A 14757-nucleotide genomic window follows, 5' to 3' on the forward strand; every position below is an offset into this window, starting at 1 on the left:
CATATCACAAATAAAGAAATGTGTTTATGAGTGTCTTTATACATATGTATATATTAGGTTTATCCAAAACAAATATTAGTTTACCCATTACTTCTCGTTATATCCTTATATTTAAGGGGAATTTCTGTGAATTCATCCTGGAACTCCTGAATGAGAAAACTTCTTATACCAATGCCTTTTGTGCAACTTATTGTCTTAGAGAATGACCTAAAGCCCTGAGAAATTAACTGGCTTACCCACAGTTATACAAGCAATGAATGTGAGAGCTAGCATTCTAATTCAGATTCTCCAACTTCAAAGCAAGATCAAGAACAAAAATGTACAACATAGAAAGTTTATATGTCAAGGTGGGAAATTCAGAATAGGGATTTAGGATTCTTCAATTCTTATGCAGTTATCACTTCCATAGCACGACTTTCCCCACAGAGGTTTCAATATATGGCAGGTCAGTCTAACACACAAAGGCCAGTAGACAACACAGAAAAAGTTAAGAAACTTGGAAATGCATAAAATATATGTATAGTATTGTAATATCAACATATTTTATCTTTTAGTAACATGATAATTCAGACTTTTCTCCAATACAAAGGGAGGACCAAAAAATTTAATGTGGATTTTTCAAATTGCAGGAGTGCTGCACCCCTAAAATCCCATGATATGAAAGGGATAAATGTACTAATGTTTACCCTTATTCTCATTCTTCAGACTGATAAATGGTTAGCAAGTTGAAATTTCCCCAGACCAAATCCCAATTTTTTGCATGGTAAGAATGATTTATGTGACTTTCCATCCAAATAGGGTTAAAGTCGCTAGTACTTTTGAAAAATATGTTGCCAATTCCTCTGCTAATCAAGGTAAATGAGCCATAGCTTGATTGATGGAAAGACAGACAAAAAAATAAAAATAAAAATGGTTAGAATCAGAAAAGTGATTAAAATCAAGGAGGCCTCATCCAAGGACATGAGCCTATAAGAAATCAACATTGAATGAGCCTTGAATTATGGTGAGAGCTATGCCTTTCTGTTATTTTTAATGGAATATTACTAAAGAATAATCTGGAGTGGTGAACCCTTTGGTGTTCCTCTGTAATTTATTTATTTCTGCAGAAGGCAGTCCTATTAACCCCACCAGATAATGTATTCATTTAGTGGCATTCATGGCAAGGTTGTTTCTACAAAATTTTATGGGATAAATTTAGTTCACAATTTGCCATATTTATACAGTAGGTCTCCATTTCAAGGTTTTTGGCTTTTGAGAGAAATTTATTCCCAACACATGATGTCTGCCAGATGTGTACATGTACATCTGCCATATATCCAGGCTCACTAGGACACCAAGACATTTGTCTTGAGGGACAAAGAGAGTTCAAAGAGAGTTCTGTCTGCTACCTCATTTGGAGGCACACAGTTTAGTGCCTTAGGAGGGATGGGTGGCAAGCTCTCTGACTATCCTGGAGCTGCAAAAGATTTCTAGTTAGGAAAAATGGGAATCCTAAGAGCTCCAAAGACCTGAGGGAATTTGTAGTTATGGCTTATTGGGTTCCAAAAAGCTCCAGAGGACTTCCTGGTATTCCCCTAGTATTAAGTTAACCAACATCCAAAGGATCAAGGGCTTCTCTTCCTCAGATTGACCTTGGTATCATTTATTTTTTCTTTATTTCCAAAGTGATTTCTTATACAAAGCTTAGTAATAGCTATTAATAATAGCACAAATTTATAGAATGCTTTAAGGTTAACAAAGCATTAAAAATGTTATCTTATTTGATTCTTACAAAAAGATATTATTATTATACCCATTGCACAAGTGAGGAAACTGATGCTACATGAGGCTAAATGAGCTGCCCAGAGTTACACACACCTAGTAAATGTTTGTGACAGGATTGAAAATCCTGTTACAGTTTTCTTCACTGCAAATTCATTAGTCTATCCATTATGCCATCTACCCGCATCTAGGTCATTCAACGTATTCTTTATAACAGATTGGGGATTTCTTGTAGTTACAAAGAATTAAAGTCATTGTAGATTGGAGGAGACAGCACTAAACTTAGTGTCAAAAAAAGTTAGATTTGAGTTCTGGTGCCAGTATCTATTAGTCAAGTTCTTAAATCATTTAATCTCTTTGGGTCTCAGTTTGTTAGTATGAAAAATGAAAATGTACATAAACTTAGTGGAAGTCTCTTGTGGAGTTTTTAAATACATTGTTGATATTTCTATTCTGTTTGACACTTTTTTTTTTTAGAAGTGTGAATGCTTCTAAGAAGCAACTAAGAGGCACAGACGGAGTCAGAAAGACCTGAATTCAAGACCAGCCTTGGAAACTTACCAGCTATGGGGCCCTGGACAAGTCCTTTAACTTCTGTTTACCACAGTTTCTTCCACCATAAAATGGGGATAACAGCATCTGAGGATTAAATAAGATAATTTTGTAAAGTGCTTTAAAACAGTGCCTGGCATATAAATACCTTATTCATTTCCTCTTCTCCCTTTCTCCTCCCAATAAGACTTCAAGGTTCAACTTAATTCAGCAGTTATTTAAGACCTTACCATTTGCAAAATACTGTGCTAGGTACTGGATGACAGCATAAATCAGGGATGGAAAATGGAGAGTTTTATACCATGCAGCTTCCCAAAAACAGGGTGGATGAAACATACCTAAGTGAGATATTTCCTGAATAATGGAGTGAGTCCTTCAATTTCCCAGAGCCTCAGTTTCCTCATCTGTACAATTGATCTATCTATACCTCAAAAGGTTGTTGAGAGAAAAGTGTTTTGTGTACCTATCACTACTATATAACCAGCAATTTTTCTAGTAGCAAAGACCTGGAAACAAAGGGGAGACCCAATAGTGCAAGAATGGCTAAGCAAGTGATGGTACATGACAGTAATAGAATACTACTGTGCTAGCAGAATAGATAATCACTTTGCAGTGGAGGAGCATGGGAAGATTTACTTGAACTGAAACAAAGTGAAGTAAGTAGGACCAGAAGAATCAGATACAATATGACGAAGGAAATGGAAAGAATAGCAATCACAAAGCCCTTGATATTGAATATTCTGAAATTGGGTGGCTGGGTGGTGATGCAGGGTATAGGGTACCTGGCCTGGAGTCTAGAAAATGAGTCTTCCTGAGTTCAAATCTGGCCTCAGCCACTTACTAGCTATGTGACTCCAGACAAGTCACCTATTTGCCTCAGTTTTCTCATCTGTAAAGTGAGCTGGAAAAGGAAATGGCAAATCACCCCAGTATCTTTGCCAGGAAAACCCCAAATGGAGACATGAAGAGTCAGACACAAACGAAAGTGACTGAACAACAACAAAATTCTGAAATTATAAAGAACAAGTTTGGTTTCAAATAGAAAGAGAAGAAACCTCCCCCTGTTTTTTTTTTTCAGAGTCTGAAGTCCACAGGTGTGGAATATTAAATAGAAGCTCCAAATTTTTCTTAATGTGTTGGTCAGTTATAATCTTGCAGTTTTTTCTCTTTTTTCTTTTTCTTTTGGATATTTTTATAAGATATTGCTTTCTGGTAGTGACAGGGGAGGGATTCAGGAGGAAATCTAGCCTTCTGTAAAAAGAAGACATCAATAGAATTTATTAAAATAAAATGCTATAGAAGAGTGAGTAAGAATACAGGTGTAATATGACAGTCAGCAATATGACATGACAGTCAAGAAAGATAATGTAATTTTCAGCTACATTAATAGTTATGTGTCTAGAATGAGGGAGGTGCTAATTTTTCTTTTCTTTGCCTTGATCAGAATATATATAGAATATTGTATTCAGCTCACATGGAATAGTTCAGAAATGAGCCCCTTTTTTTGTACAGTTTAAGTGCCTTCTTTCCCCAAAAGACATTTCTTATCTTCCTTATGAGTTAGAGTAAGATTGTATCCTGGGCCATCTCCAGTCATCCTGATGAATATCTGATCACTGGACTCAGATGGCCCAGGAGGAGAAGTGAGGCTGGTGACCTGCACAACCCTCCCTCCCTCAAAACAGTCAAGTGCAAGTCATGTCATCATTTCTTTGATGTCATGGTCTTCTTTGAAAACGAAGAATGAACACAGACAAACAGACAGTGAGCTTGTAAGGATGTTTCCCAGGAACCTCTCAGACCATTTTGTTTCACATATCTAGTGTGCTTAACATGTAGTATATGTTATTTACATCTCTTTTTTTTCTCTTCTCCAACTATCATTTTATAAATTCCATGAGAGGTAATGTGGAAACAAAAATGACAAGATTTGCCAATGGATTGGCTTACTAGGAAGATAGAATGTGATGAGCTAGGAATAGTGCCAAGATTGTGAAGCTGGATGACTGGAAGGATGATGATGCCCTGAAGTGAAATGAAAATGGGAAGAGTCATTGGGTTTGGGGAGAAAGCTTATGAAGTAGAATTCAAACCCATGTCTTCCCAATTCCAAGTCCATTGCTCTATCCATCACACCAGACTGCCTCATTTAATGTGTTGATCAGTTTTAATTTTTTTTCTCTTTATATATACTACCTACCTCACACTGTCATTTTAAAAGAAATTCCTTGTAAATAATAAATATTATGTTGATCAGAGCTATTATTGTTATTCTTCCATGGGATATGTAGATATATATTTTATCACTTTCATCCTGTTTGCTTTAACATTCTGGTCAGGTTTTTACAGTTTTCTTTCTATACTCTGGCTTCTGTACTTGCTCTAAACCAGAGCCCAGAGAATAATGAAGTATCAGTATCTCTCCTGATTTTCTGGTCATGTGGCCTGCAAACCCCTTGCTGGTTCTCCAGGTTTTGTCCTCAAGTTCAGGCCAAATTCCATTCCAGGTGACTGATATCCTGAACAACAATGATTCCTGAACTCCCACTCCCAGAAATTCCCCTGAACAAGTCTTTTTCTTTCCTGGGCACACAGCCCAAAGTCAGGTTCTTTTAATTGTCTTTTGCTCTCAAACCTATTTCAGCTGATTTATCTCTGATCAGCTAATAACTGTTTTTTATATCCACCAGTCCTCTCTTCTCCAGTCTCTATGAAACTGACTTGCTTTTGGAGCTCCAGATTCTCTCAGAGACTGAATAATTCTTCATATATCTCCCCCTCCTCATTCTGTAATGTCATATATCTCTCATTCATACATTCTGCCCTAAAGCTCTGTTTGGTTCTCAAAAGTCTGTAAATATTACCTTCCTCTTATATCATTAGCATGCTCAAAACCAACATTTACATTTAGCATTGCTTCTGTACCAGGCAGCAGACAAGAGAATATTTAGTTACTGGTGTTTTGTGGAAGTAAATGTTCCTATATATGAGACAGGGTCATTAATTTCCTAGGAGTCCTCTTGACCATCCAGTAATGAGAGACTAAGTCTCATTATACAACCTTCTTCCTTTCAACATAGGTTTCATATGATTCAGTGCTAAAAAGAATCACATGATCATAGCTTTAGATCTGGAAGAGACCTTAGAGGTCACCTATTCTAATCTCTTATACACCAGTTCAATGGAGCTCCAAAAGAAGTTAAATGACTTTTCCAAGTAGCACATAACAAGAGGAGTATTCAAATCATTGTTTTCTGACTCCAACTATAACCTTCTTTTCATCATACCTTGTATGTATCCCAAATCATTTCATGCAAATTAAAACTGAGGAACATAGAAAGGAAGAAACTTTCCCAAGGTCCCAAAATTGGTAGATCCAGGAATGAAACCTAGGACTCCAAAGATAACTACCCCAGTTACTTAGCAGCAGAATTTAAGATACTGAAATTAGTGGCTACAAGTGTCTGTTCTATAGATTTTGAACCCGCCATGAAGAGAGAGTGTAATGCATTGAAAAGAATGTTTTATTGAAGTCAGAGGGTCCAGCTTTCCTATTCACTACCTAGGTAGCCCTGGACAAATCAGGCCTCAGCAGTAGGGATTTGAATTAGAAAGCCTTTCAGTTCCCTTCCAGGTCTCAAGCTGAGTGAGATATCCGGTAAACTCATTGATGAGTTAGGGGGATGTCTACCTCATGCATGTGAAGACTTTCCCCAATGGAATGGGTTGATAAAATTGTGTTTGTTCATCATTTTTGAAGAGGACCATAACATCAAGGAGATGATGACATTACTTGCAGTTGACTTGGATTTGATTGAAGGAAGACTGTGCAAAGTCACCAGCCTCACTTTTTCCTCCAGAGCCTTCTGGGTCCAGTGATATTCATCAGGATGACTAGAGATGGCCCAGGAAGCAATGGGAAACCCTGGCCCTTTTAGGCTAAGATCTTTTCAGGTTCTCATCTTTGAGTGAGGTAATGCTCATTCAGTGAATAGGTGCCTTTAAGAAGTGAGTCAAGGGATGACTTCTTTAATTAAAATAAAAAAATCAGACTGGGAGGGGAAGACCTTCAGGGTTGCTGGACAAAAGAGAAATAATTGCTATTTACATTCACTCTGGACCAGATAGCTATAAAGTTGCTAATGAAAGAACATACCATAGAAACAATTTCTGTTGTGGAATAGGTTGGACTAGAAGACTAGTTTTCATGGGGAAAATGGACATCATAGATTGAAAGATTTATGTGTATAATTTCAGATACCTAATGACAATCTTCTGAGGAAAAAAGGTAATCTAATCATAAGATTATAGATTTAAATATGAAAGGGACCTAGGAGCCTATGAAATTCATCACGCTTATTTTTTACAGGTGAGGAAAATGAAGAACAGATAAATTAATAATAAATAATAATAAAATAAACCTTGCCCAGGATTAGATATCTAGCAAATGTCTATGGTATGATTTGAACATGGGATGCCCAGAGTCCAAGCTCAGCTTACTGCAGACTATAGCACACTGTCTAATTCTGGTGAGAACGAAGAGATAATTTAGCTTGTAAAGAGAAAGTATAGAATCTGGTGTTGGTTTTTATTTATTTATATTTTAAGGAAAGAGAAGAGACAGAAACATGCCCCAAATGTTCTGTCATGCTGCAGCCATAGAGGAAATGAACTTTACTTTTTAGGTCAATGAACCAGATGCATGTAAATGAACTGTTAACAAATTATGCTGATTTTTAGAACCCTCTGGAGCCTAAAGAAGAGCTGACACCTTCTAGAAAATGTAAAACAAACAAAACACATTTTAAAAAGCTATTTAGTTGCTGTGTTGGTAATAACTTTACCTTAAAAAACAAAGGAAAACAAACAAACAAACAAAAAATCCTGGTCATTCCTTTGACCCAGGACGTGAAGTAAAAATATTCAGATGATAAGCAAAACTCCCATAGGAAAATACAATAGAGAAATTTGGGACAAGAGATGACCAAACCTTACTTGAGAAAGAAGAACATCCATCACTTCACTCATTTTCCCCAAATCTTAATTTTCTACTCTTTTTTTTGCCCCCTTTCTGGACCTTAACGATAGCAATGTTTTCCATTCACTCGCCTTACTCTTCCACCACTTTTGTGGCCATATGAAATCAAAAGCATTTAAGAACAGAATGGCTGAGCTGCCCTGAGCCAGATAAATGCCTGGGAGACTGTTGAAGAAGAAGGCAGCTCTATCCCATTAGACAGAGAAACCATAATATTGCCAGACAACATTAGAACTGATACATACAGCTGCTTTTAGGAACTGAATCCTATAGAATGGGGTCAGCCATGCAGTCAACAAGTATTTTATTAAGTACTTGATAAGTGCCAGGTACTGTGTTAACAGCTGGAACTCTGCTATACCAAATATTTCATTAATGCGGATTATATGTGCATAGAAGTAAATGCATATTCATATATATATATAGGTATATAAAATAATCTGCTATATACATAGCATACCACACATATATAAACAGATGCATATATTTGTATTCATATATACATATATGTACATGCATGTGCATTTTTAGAAGTATACACGAATGAATGGCTATGTAATATGTTGTTTGACAATGTGCTGTTAAAAAGATCACAGACTTTGGAATCAGGAGACTCCCTGTCACATATTGTGCCCACGAGCAAGTTGTATAAGCTGCAGTTTTATTGTCTTTTAGAGATAATATTTATACTACTTCCTTCATAAATATGTTTATATATGTATGTATATATGTATGTGTAAATATATGTATATATACACATCCATACATATATATTCATGCAATCAAATTAAAAACTACGTAAACCATATTTCAAAGCTGAGTACCTTATAAATATTAACCTTATATATTTCAAATACAAAGCTCTATAAATTTATGTGTCTATACATGTGGGTAGCTAGGTGGAGCAGGGGATGAACACCTGGGCCTAGGGCTGGAGTCAGGAAGACTCTTCTTCCTGAGTTTAAAAAAAGATATCCTGTGATATTTAGAAATGTATCTATTTCTACTCAACATTGATATGATATATGACCAGATAATTGGTGCTATGTTATGATTTGATGGACTTACTCCAAATTATCTTCCTCAAGTTATCATGATGCCCACTATGAAAGCTGGGCAGCTAGGTGGCTCAATGGATAGAGTGCTGGGTCCAGGGTCAAGAAGATTCACCTTCCTGAGTTCAAATCTGGTCTCAGACACTTACTACCTGTGTGACCCTGGGCAAGTTCCTTAACCTTGTTTGCCTCAGTTTCCTCATCTGTAAAATGAGCTGGAGAAGAATATGGCAAACCACTCCAGTATTTTTTGCCAAGAAAAACAAAAACAGAAAACCTATATGGGATTACCAAGAGTTGGACATGAATGAAAAATGACCACACAATAACAACTATGAAAGCTATGAAGCCATCAGTTCAGAATAGAACTTTTCCTCTTCAGCAGTTAAAATGTAAATGCCTTTTAGGAGGGGTGATGCATTGAGTTGTTCTCAGTCAGCCTTGCCAGATATCAATTAATCAGGTTGATGAGAACTCAGTGCTTTAAGATTTCAAGATAGCAGAGTTGAGTTTTGATGTGATAAAGGGACAGGATGAAGGAACAAGTACAAAATAAAAGAAAAACTGTCCTGGGAGAAGTGGGCTTCCAGTGGCAGCAGTGAGGTAAGGGTGCAGAAAGTGGACATCAGGAAAGCACCAGTAGGTTACAGAAAGGGAACATAACTTGGTGGAGCACCCCAGACAAAGTTTTGTCTATTTGCCATTATACAAAGGCCAACCCCAACTTTGAAGGCTTGCTTCAGCTCAGTCATGTGCTTCCTATTGATAATTTGGGCAAAAGATACACCCTGCCCTTTTTTCCCCAAAGACATATCCTGGAAATTACTGAATTAAAGGGAAACCTGCATTGTAGTAAAGGGCTGGATCCCAATGTCCTTGACTTAGGGGAAGCAGCTTCATTCTGGTATTGTCTCATGTACAACTAAGACCCACTTTCCAGACAGTGTACTTTAAGCTTGAGAGACTACAGGCACACAAAGATACAGACTAAGGAGCATGAAAAATGTAACCTCCATTCCTAGGATCCTGAAAACCATTTAATAGTAGCTCAAGGAGGTGATATCGCTAACCTCCCATTTCACAAGTAGTTGCTCATGAGGAAAGAACAAGTCAAAAAAAAAAAGGTGTTAAAATGACTGATGTCAGTAAAATGATTGTTAAAGAAGAGCTTAGTTGTCAGTGGGTAAAAGTGCAGCAATTTTCAGCAGTGAAACCACTTGCTATGGGATATTTCTAGGGTCAGATTACCCTAGAGAACAGTGGGGTTTAGTCCTGGTGGTATTCTGCGTAGTTTTTACATTTTTCAGAAGAGGTGGGGGAAGCAAATTTTTGCATCACCCCTAGATCTGTCCCCTATCTCTAAGAAAATAGTACTCAAAATGTGTAGAATTCCAGAGAAATCCTACCTTTCCCACCCTTCCCAGGGCATCAAAGGAATTTTCCTAGAGATGGGGTGCCTGTTTCACTGTATTTTGGCCATGTTAATTAAGAAACTGTGATGCAATACCTAAAGAGTAATTTTATTCTGGACAAGGCAGAACAAATTAAAACCGAAATAATAGGCAGAAGTTTTTATATAACTCCCTTTTCCAAAACAATAGAGACCTCTGTTATTAGCAGGAGCAGTAGGTTAATTAAGAAATCGATTGATGTTAAAAAGGGATGTCTTCGATTCAGATCAGCCCTTCTTGAGATGTGACTGGTAAATGTGATAACAAATATTTGTGCACCAGCACAGATTCTGTGAGGAAAACATCTCCGTTCGACTGGGAATTTCAAGTTTAATACTTGGGTGAGGGAGAGAATATGTTGGACATTTTTTGTGGATATTTTTCAGGTTGATTCATATTTCTCTAAAAATATTCAATTACTGACCAGAAATGATAAAGGAGAAAGGCCAATGGGCTTTGCATCTTGGTCAAGAGAGTCATCCAGAAGCATTAATATGGAATACCCATCCCAGATCAGGTCACTGTAGGCTTGGGAGGAGCTTTAATTTTTGCACTTGTTTTGAACCTGTCTCTGAAATCTCACATCATTGCATAAAAGAATGATTATTTGTCATGGATAATGTAAGTAATGCAATGAACAGAGGGCTGACCATGGAACTAGCAAGACCTGGATTCGAGTTCTGCTTCTGACGTACACTAGTTCTGTCACTCTGGGCAAGTCACTTAAATTTTTGGTCCTTTAATCAACTTTCAACGTCTCTTAAGTTGAAGAGGTACCAATCTGCATTATTGAACAACTTGAAGAAAAGTTTCTTCACCTGGGAGTTCCCTTGAAATAATAGACATAGTCCCCTTTACCTATCCACAATTTGCCATGGATACTATGGGGAAGTCAGTGGCTTAAGTAGGTAGCTTTGAGAAATACATTCAGGAGTTTCAGAAAGAATACAACTTTTTTTTATTGCTCCATAGCCCTTGAACCTTTCACCCTTTTACCTCCTTTTGAATAACTCTGTACGGTAATGTCTACCATGCTCCCCTCTGCCTTTCCTTCTGCAAAATTGCTGCCAAATCTCAACCAATTTACCTAACTATGGGCATCCTGTAACTCTAGCAACTTGACTTCCTTCCTTCCTTCCTTCCTTCCTTCCTTCCTTCCTTCCTTCCTTCCTTCCTTCCTTCCTTCCTTCCTTCCTTCCTTCCTTCCTTTCTTTCTTCCTTTCTTTTTCTTCCTTTTTTCCTTCCGTCCTCTATCAAATTGTAATTTAATTCATATATGTAATAATAATTATATATAATATATTGCCCATATATAATATTATGTTAATAAATTAGAAAGAAACAAACAAACAAAGGAGAGGAAGTCTGGTATAATGGATAGAGAAGTACTGGCCTCAGTCAGGAAGAAATTGTGTCCTTGAAAAATACTGGCTACATGAGCTTGAGTTTATTACTTAAACTCTCAACATTCTAGGCAACTTTCTGAGATTATATATACACATTGTAGGGAAGGTGCAGACTTGTGTTGATGGAAGATATTCCCTCACCTAGTAGTCATCTATCAGTCTAGTCCAGACCTGCACAACTTGTAGACTTCTTCCGGCTGCAGAGAGGTTAGACTAGAGACAGACTGATGATGGTTGGCTGCGGTGGGTCATGTGACAGCTGCCCAAAATCCTTTGGTGGACCACAAGTGGCCACATATGCTGTGCAGGCCTGGTCTAGTCCCTATCTTATATGTACAAATACACATACACAGGCATATGTATGGAAGAAGAATCACCAAGCCTCTACTTGATTCACAAACACTGTTAGTTACCTGAAGCTGTAGATGAGTGGCTTTCTTTGGAGTAGCTTTGAGCTCTTGCACACCATTCAAATGAACTCTAAAATCTTGGTCCTGCTCCTGAGATTCCTTTAGTGACCCATTCTTGGGAAATTATCTAGTTAGTGCCAAGATAATAAAACTTAGAGCCTGCACTCTTACTAGCTGATCAGATATTATCTATCCATCTCCCTAAACTATCTACAAATTTGTCACTGTGCAGAACAACTAGAAATGTTAATAAAATATAACAACATACCACTTTGGGAGAGGGGAAAGCTAATGAAAATGTCAACCCTACTCATCTTGTCTGACCTGCCACAATGCTGATTATGGGTTAGAAACCCACTAAGATTCTGCTTGAGAAATATACACAAGCATATGTATACACACATGCATATGTAAACATACATACATAAACACATACACATTCCTATATTCACACATACATATGTGTTTGTGTATGTATATCAGTTTGCCAGTAGGTTCAGATGTTTGGAATATTAAATGGAAGACTTCCATTTCCAGGACTGGCAGCCAGATTAATTCATTTGGCTTTTGCTTTCTGATAGGAGAACTTTAACTAAAATTCCATTTTGACAATAAAACAATGGCTAGATGAAAGTCAGGCATGATTGTGTTTGAAAGATGCAGTGTATCATTTGTGAGTTTGAGTTTCTGGGCTGTGGGGAGACCATTTGATAGAATGTCCAATTAATGACTAACAGCATTAACTAACCAGCGCAGAACTGACCATAAATTATGGAAACAGGTAGAATTAGTCCTGGGCTCTATGAGAACAGAGGGCACTAGGAAGTGGGGCAGTGAAGTTCATATGTCATGGTATATTCAAGAAGCATTCAGAATAGAATTCAAAGATCATCAGCTGAGGAAACTCTGGGGAAACAAGTCTCTAGAAGTCTTTTCCATATTAGATGAGATTTTTTTTTTTAACCATGTAGCAGATTTCCACAATTCTATACTGATAATATATATTCAGTAGTCAGCAGTATACTAGTAACTATGTTACTGAAAACATTTGTATTTCTCCAATAATTACAAATAGTCAAATAAAATAACAAAGCATTTTTCCCTTTGGGCAGAAACTTAATTCTTAAAATTAAAAAAAAAAGTGTGGAAAATTTACACCATCTGCCAAGAGATTTGAGACAAGTACAAGTAAAATTTGTATAGGTATGCTCCTCATAGAAATAGACTAAATTACTCTTGGGCTTCTGTAAGTTAAAATATTTGATATTCTTTGTTCTATTTCTAATAAGAGGAAGCAAAACTAAAGAAGAGATTATCTTGTGAAATGTGACTGTCCCTTACATCTAAATATCAGGATGTGATAAGCATGGGACTGGCCAAGTGTGGCTTCTCCTTAGGGGCATAGTTAGCAATTCTGATGCCAATGGCAAATATTGCAAAACTAACCCTCAAATAAACCATGTAAGTTTGAGTGTTGGAGAGGTGGGGGTGAGGAGATGGGCTTTGGATGTCAGGATATTACGCTATGGGCTGAGAAATCTGAGTACTCTTTTCTGGAGTATGACTGCCAGGCACCTTAAGAATGCCTTGAGGTTGCTGCTGGGGGAGGGAGCAAAGTGAGGCCAGACCAGAGAGCAGTTCACCTGGGGCTTGGCTGCCTAGCAAAAGAAGTGCACCATCTGGTAGCTTCCTAGTTTAACTAATAATTGTAGCTAACTAGGTGCTCAGCTCAGTTGTTTACACCAGCTGAAAGAATCTAAATATTGTCAGCATCCGGCAGGTTTTAGCACCTTGGGACAACACTCCATATGCTCTATCCTAGGCATTGTTCTGTCATTCAAGAGTTCAATATACTGTTTCTGAAAGATTCAGATGGAATTAAAGCCTTTTACTGAGAGGAAGAGTATGCTGCTTACAGTAGTGCTGGCCTGAGCTCCCAACCTCCTCTATTCTGGTAGGCAAATCATGTTTGCTGGAAGCAGAACTGCACATGGTCTGTCAATTAATTGAAGGATGATAGTGATGTCTGCAGTGGTTGGGGAAGAGAGAGAGACTTATTCCCATTCTTATTATTTGACCCTTTGCACTGGACATTCACTCCCATGCTCCCTACATGATTTAATGTATTTTTCAAGCCCCAGAAAGTGGTGGAAGCAATCATTCCTGTGATTCCTGTCCAAGGGTTTGTTTTAGTGTCACCCAGAACAAAACTGAATCTTAGTTAGAACTCTCCTATCACAAAAGGGAAGTAGGTTGCCTGACAGTCCTGGAGATTAAAGACTTCCATTTAGCATCCCAGGGCACCAAAGGCTGAAGAGGAAGGATCTCCTGGCTGTACTTTAACTGTCATACAGAAGGACCCAAAGCCTTCTAGTTTTCATCATAATTTGGGGCTTTTACTCAACCAAATAACCATCTTACAGTAGGGGTTCCCATAGTACAGTGAAAAGAAGGTTGGAGGATCTGAATTCACATCCTATCTCAAATCCTGCCTCTATGACTTTGGACAAACATACGGTCTCTAGTCTTCAGTTTACTCAAACATTAAATGAGGGTTTACACTAGGTGACCTTTAACATCTCTCCCAGGCTCTAGCGCTATGATTCTAATCATCACTGAGTTGTTGGTATTTCTTGTTGTTGTGTTTGGATGAGTTAGATATTGTTTGGTGGCAGAGTTCTCTTCCTTTATCTAATGGAACTCTTTGCTCATTTTTTCCTGTTGTTGTGCCAATCCAGTCACATCCAGCTCTTCGTGATCTTGGCAGAGATACTGTCATGGTTTGCCATGTCCTTCTCCAGCTCATTTTATAGATAAGGAAACTGAGGCAAACAGGGTTAAGTGACTTGCCCAGGATCACACAGATAGTAAGTGACTGAGGTCAGATTTGCACTCAAGAAGATGAGTCTTCCTGACTCATCCACTGCACCATCCTGCAGTAATAATTTTCAGTCTCTACTAACTTGCCTAAGTTTAAATCAGCAACCTAGAGGAGAAAAAAGCCATCAACTAACCTACTAATTTCTGCTGTTTCTTCTCTTGCTTTTTTACAAAGTACTCTTGCTTATTTTCCCCAATTGAACT

General features: G+C 37.7%; 1 protein-coding gene and 1 long non-coding RNA gene across 3 annotated transcripts in view; both read left to right on the top strand.

Annotated features, from left to right (window-relative positions):
* LOC140506608 (uncharacterized) overlaps positions 1–4571 on the top strand; it is a 48689-nt gene extending 44118 nt beyond the window's left edge. The window contains exon 2 of the long non-coding RNA XR_011968009.1: positions 2239–4571. This is a non-coding gene — a long non-coding RNA (uncharacterized lncRNA). The remainder of the gene's footprint in view (positions 1–2238) is intronic.
* LSAMP (limbic system associated membrane protein) overlaps positions 1–14757 on the top strand; it is an 823632-nt gene that overhangs the window by 188388 nt on the left and 620487 nt on the right. The window lies entirely within an intron of this gene.

The sequence above is a fragment of the Notamacropus eugenii genome, chromosome 5 (assembly GCF_028372415.1).
Source record: "Notamacropus eugenii isolate mMacEug1 chromosome 5, mMacEug1.pri_v2, whole genome shotgun sequence".
Taxonomy (NCBI): domain Eukaryota; kingdom Metazoa; phylum Chordata; class Mammalia; order Diprotodontia; family Macropodidae; genus Notamacropus; species Notamacropus eugenii.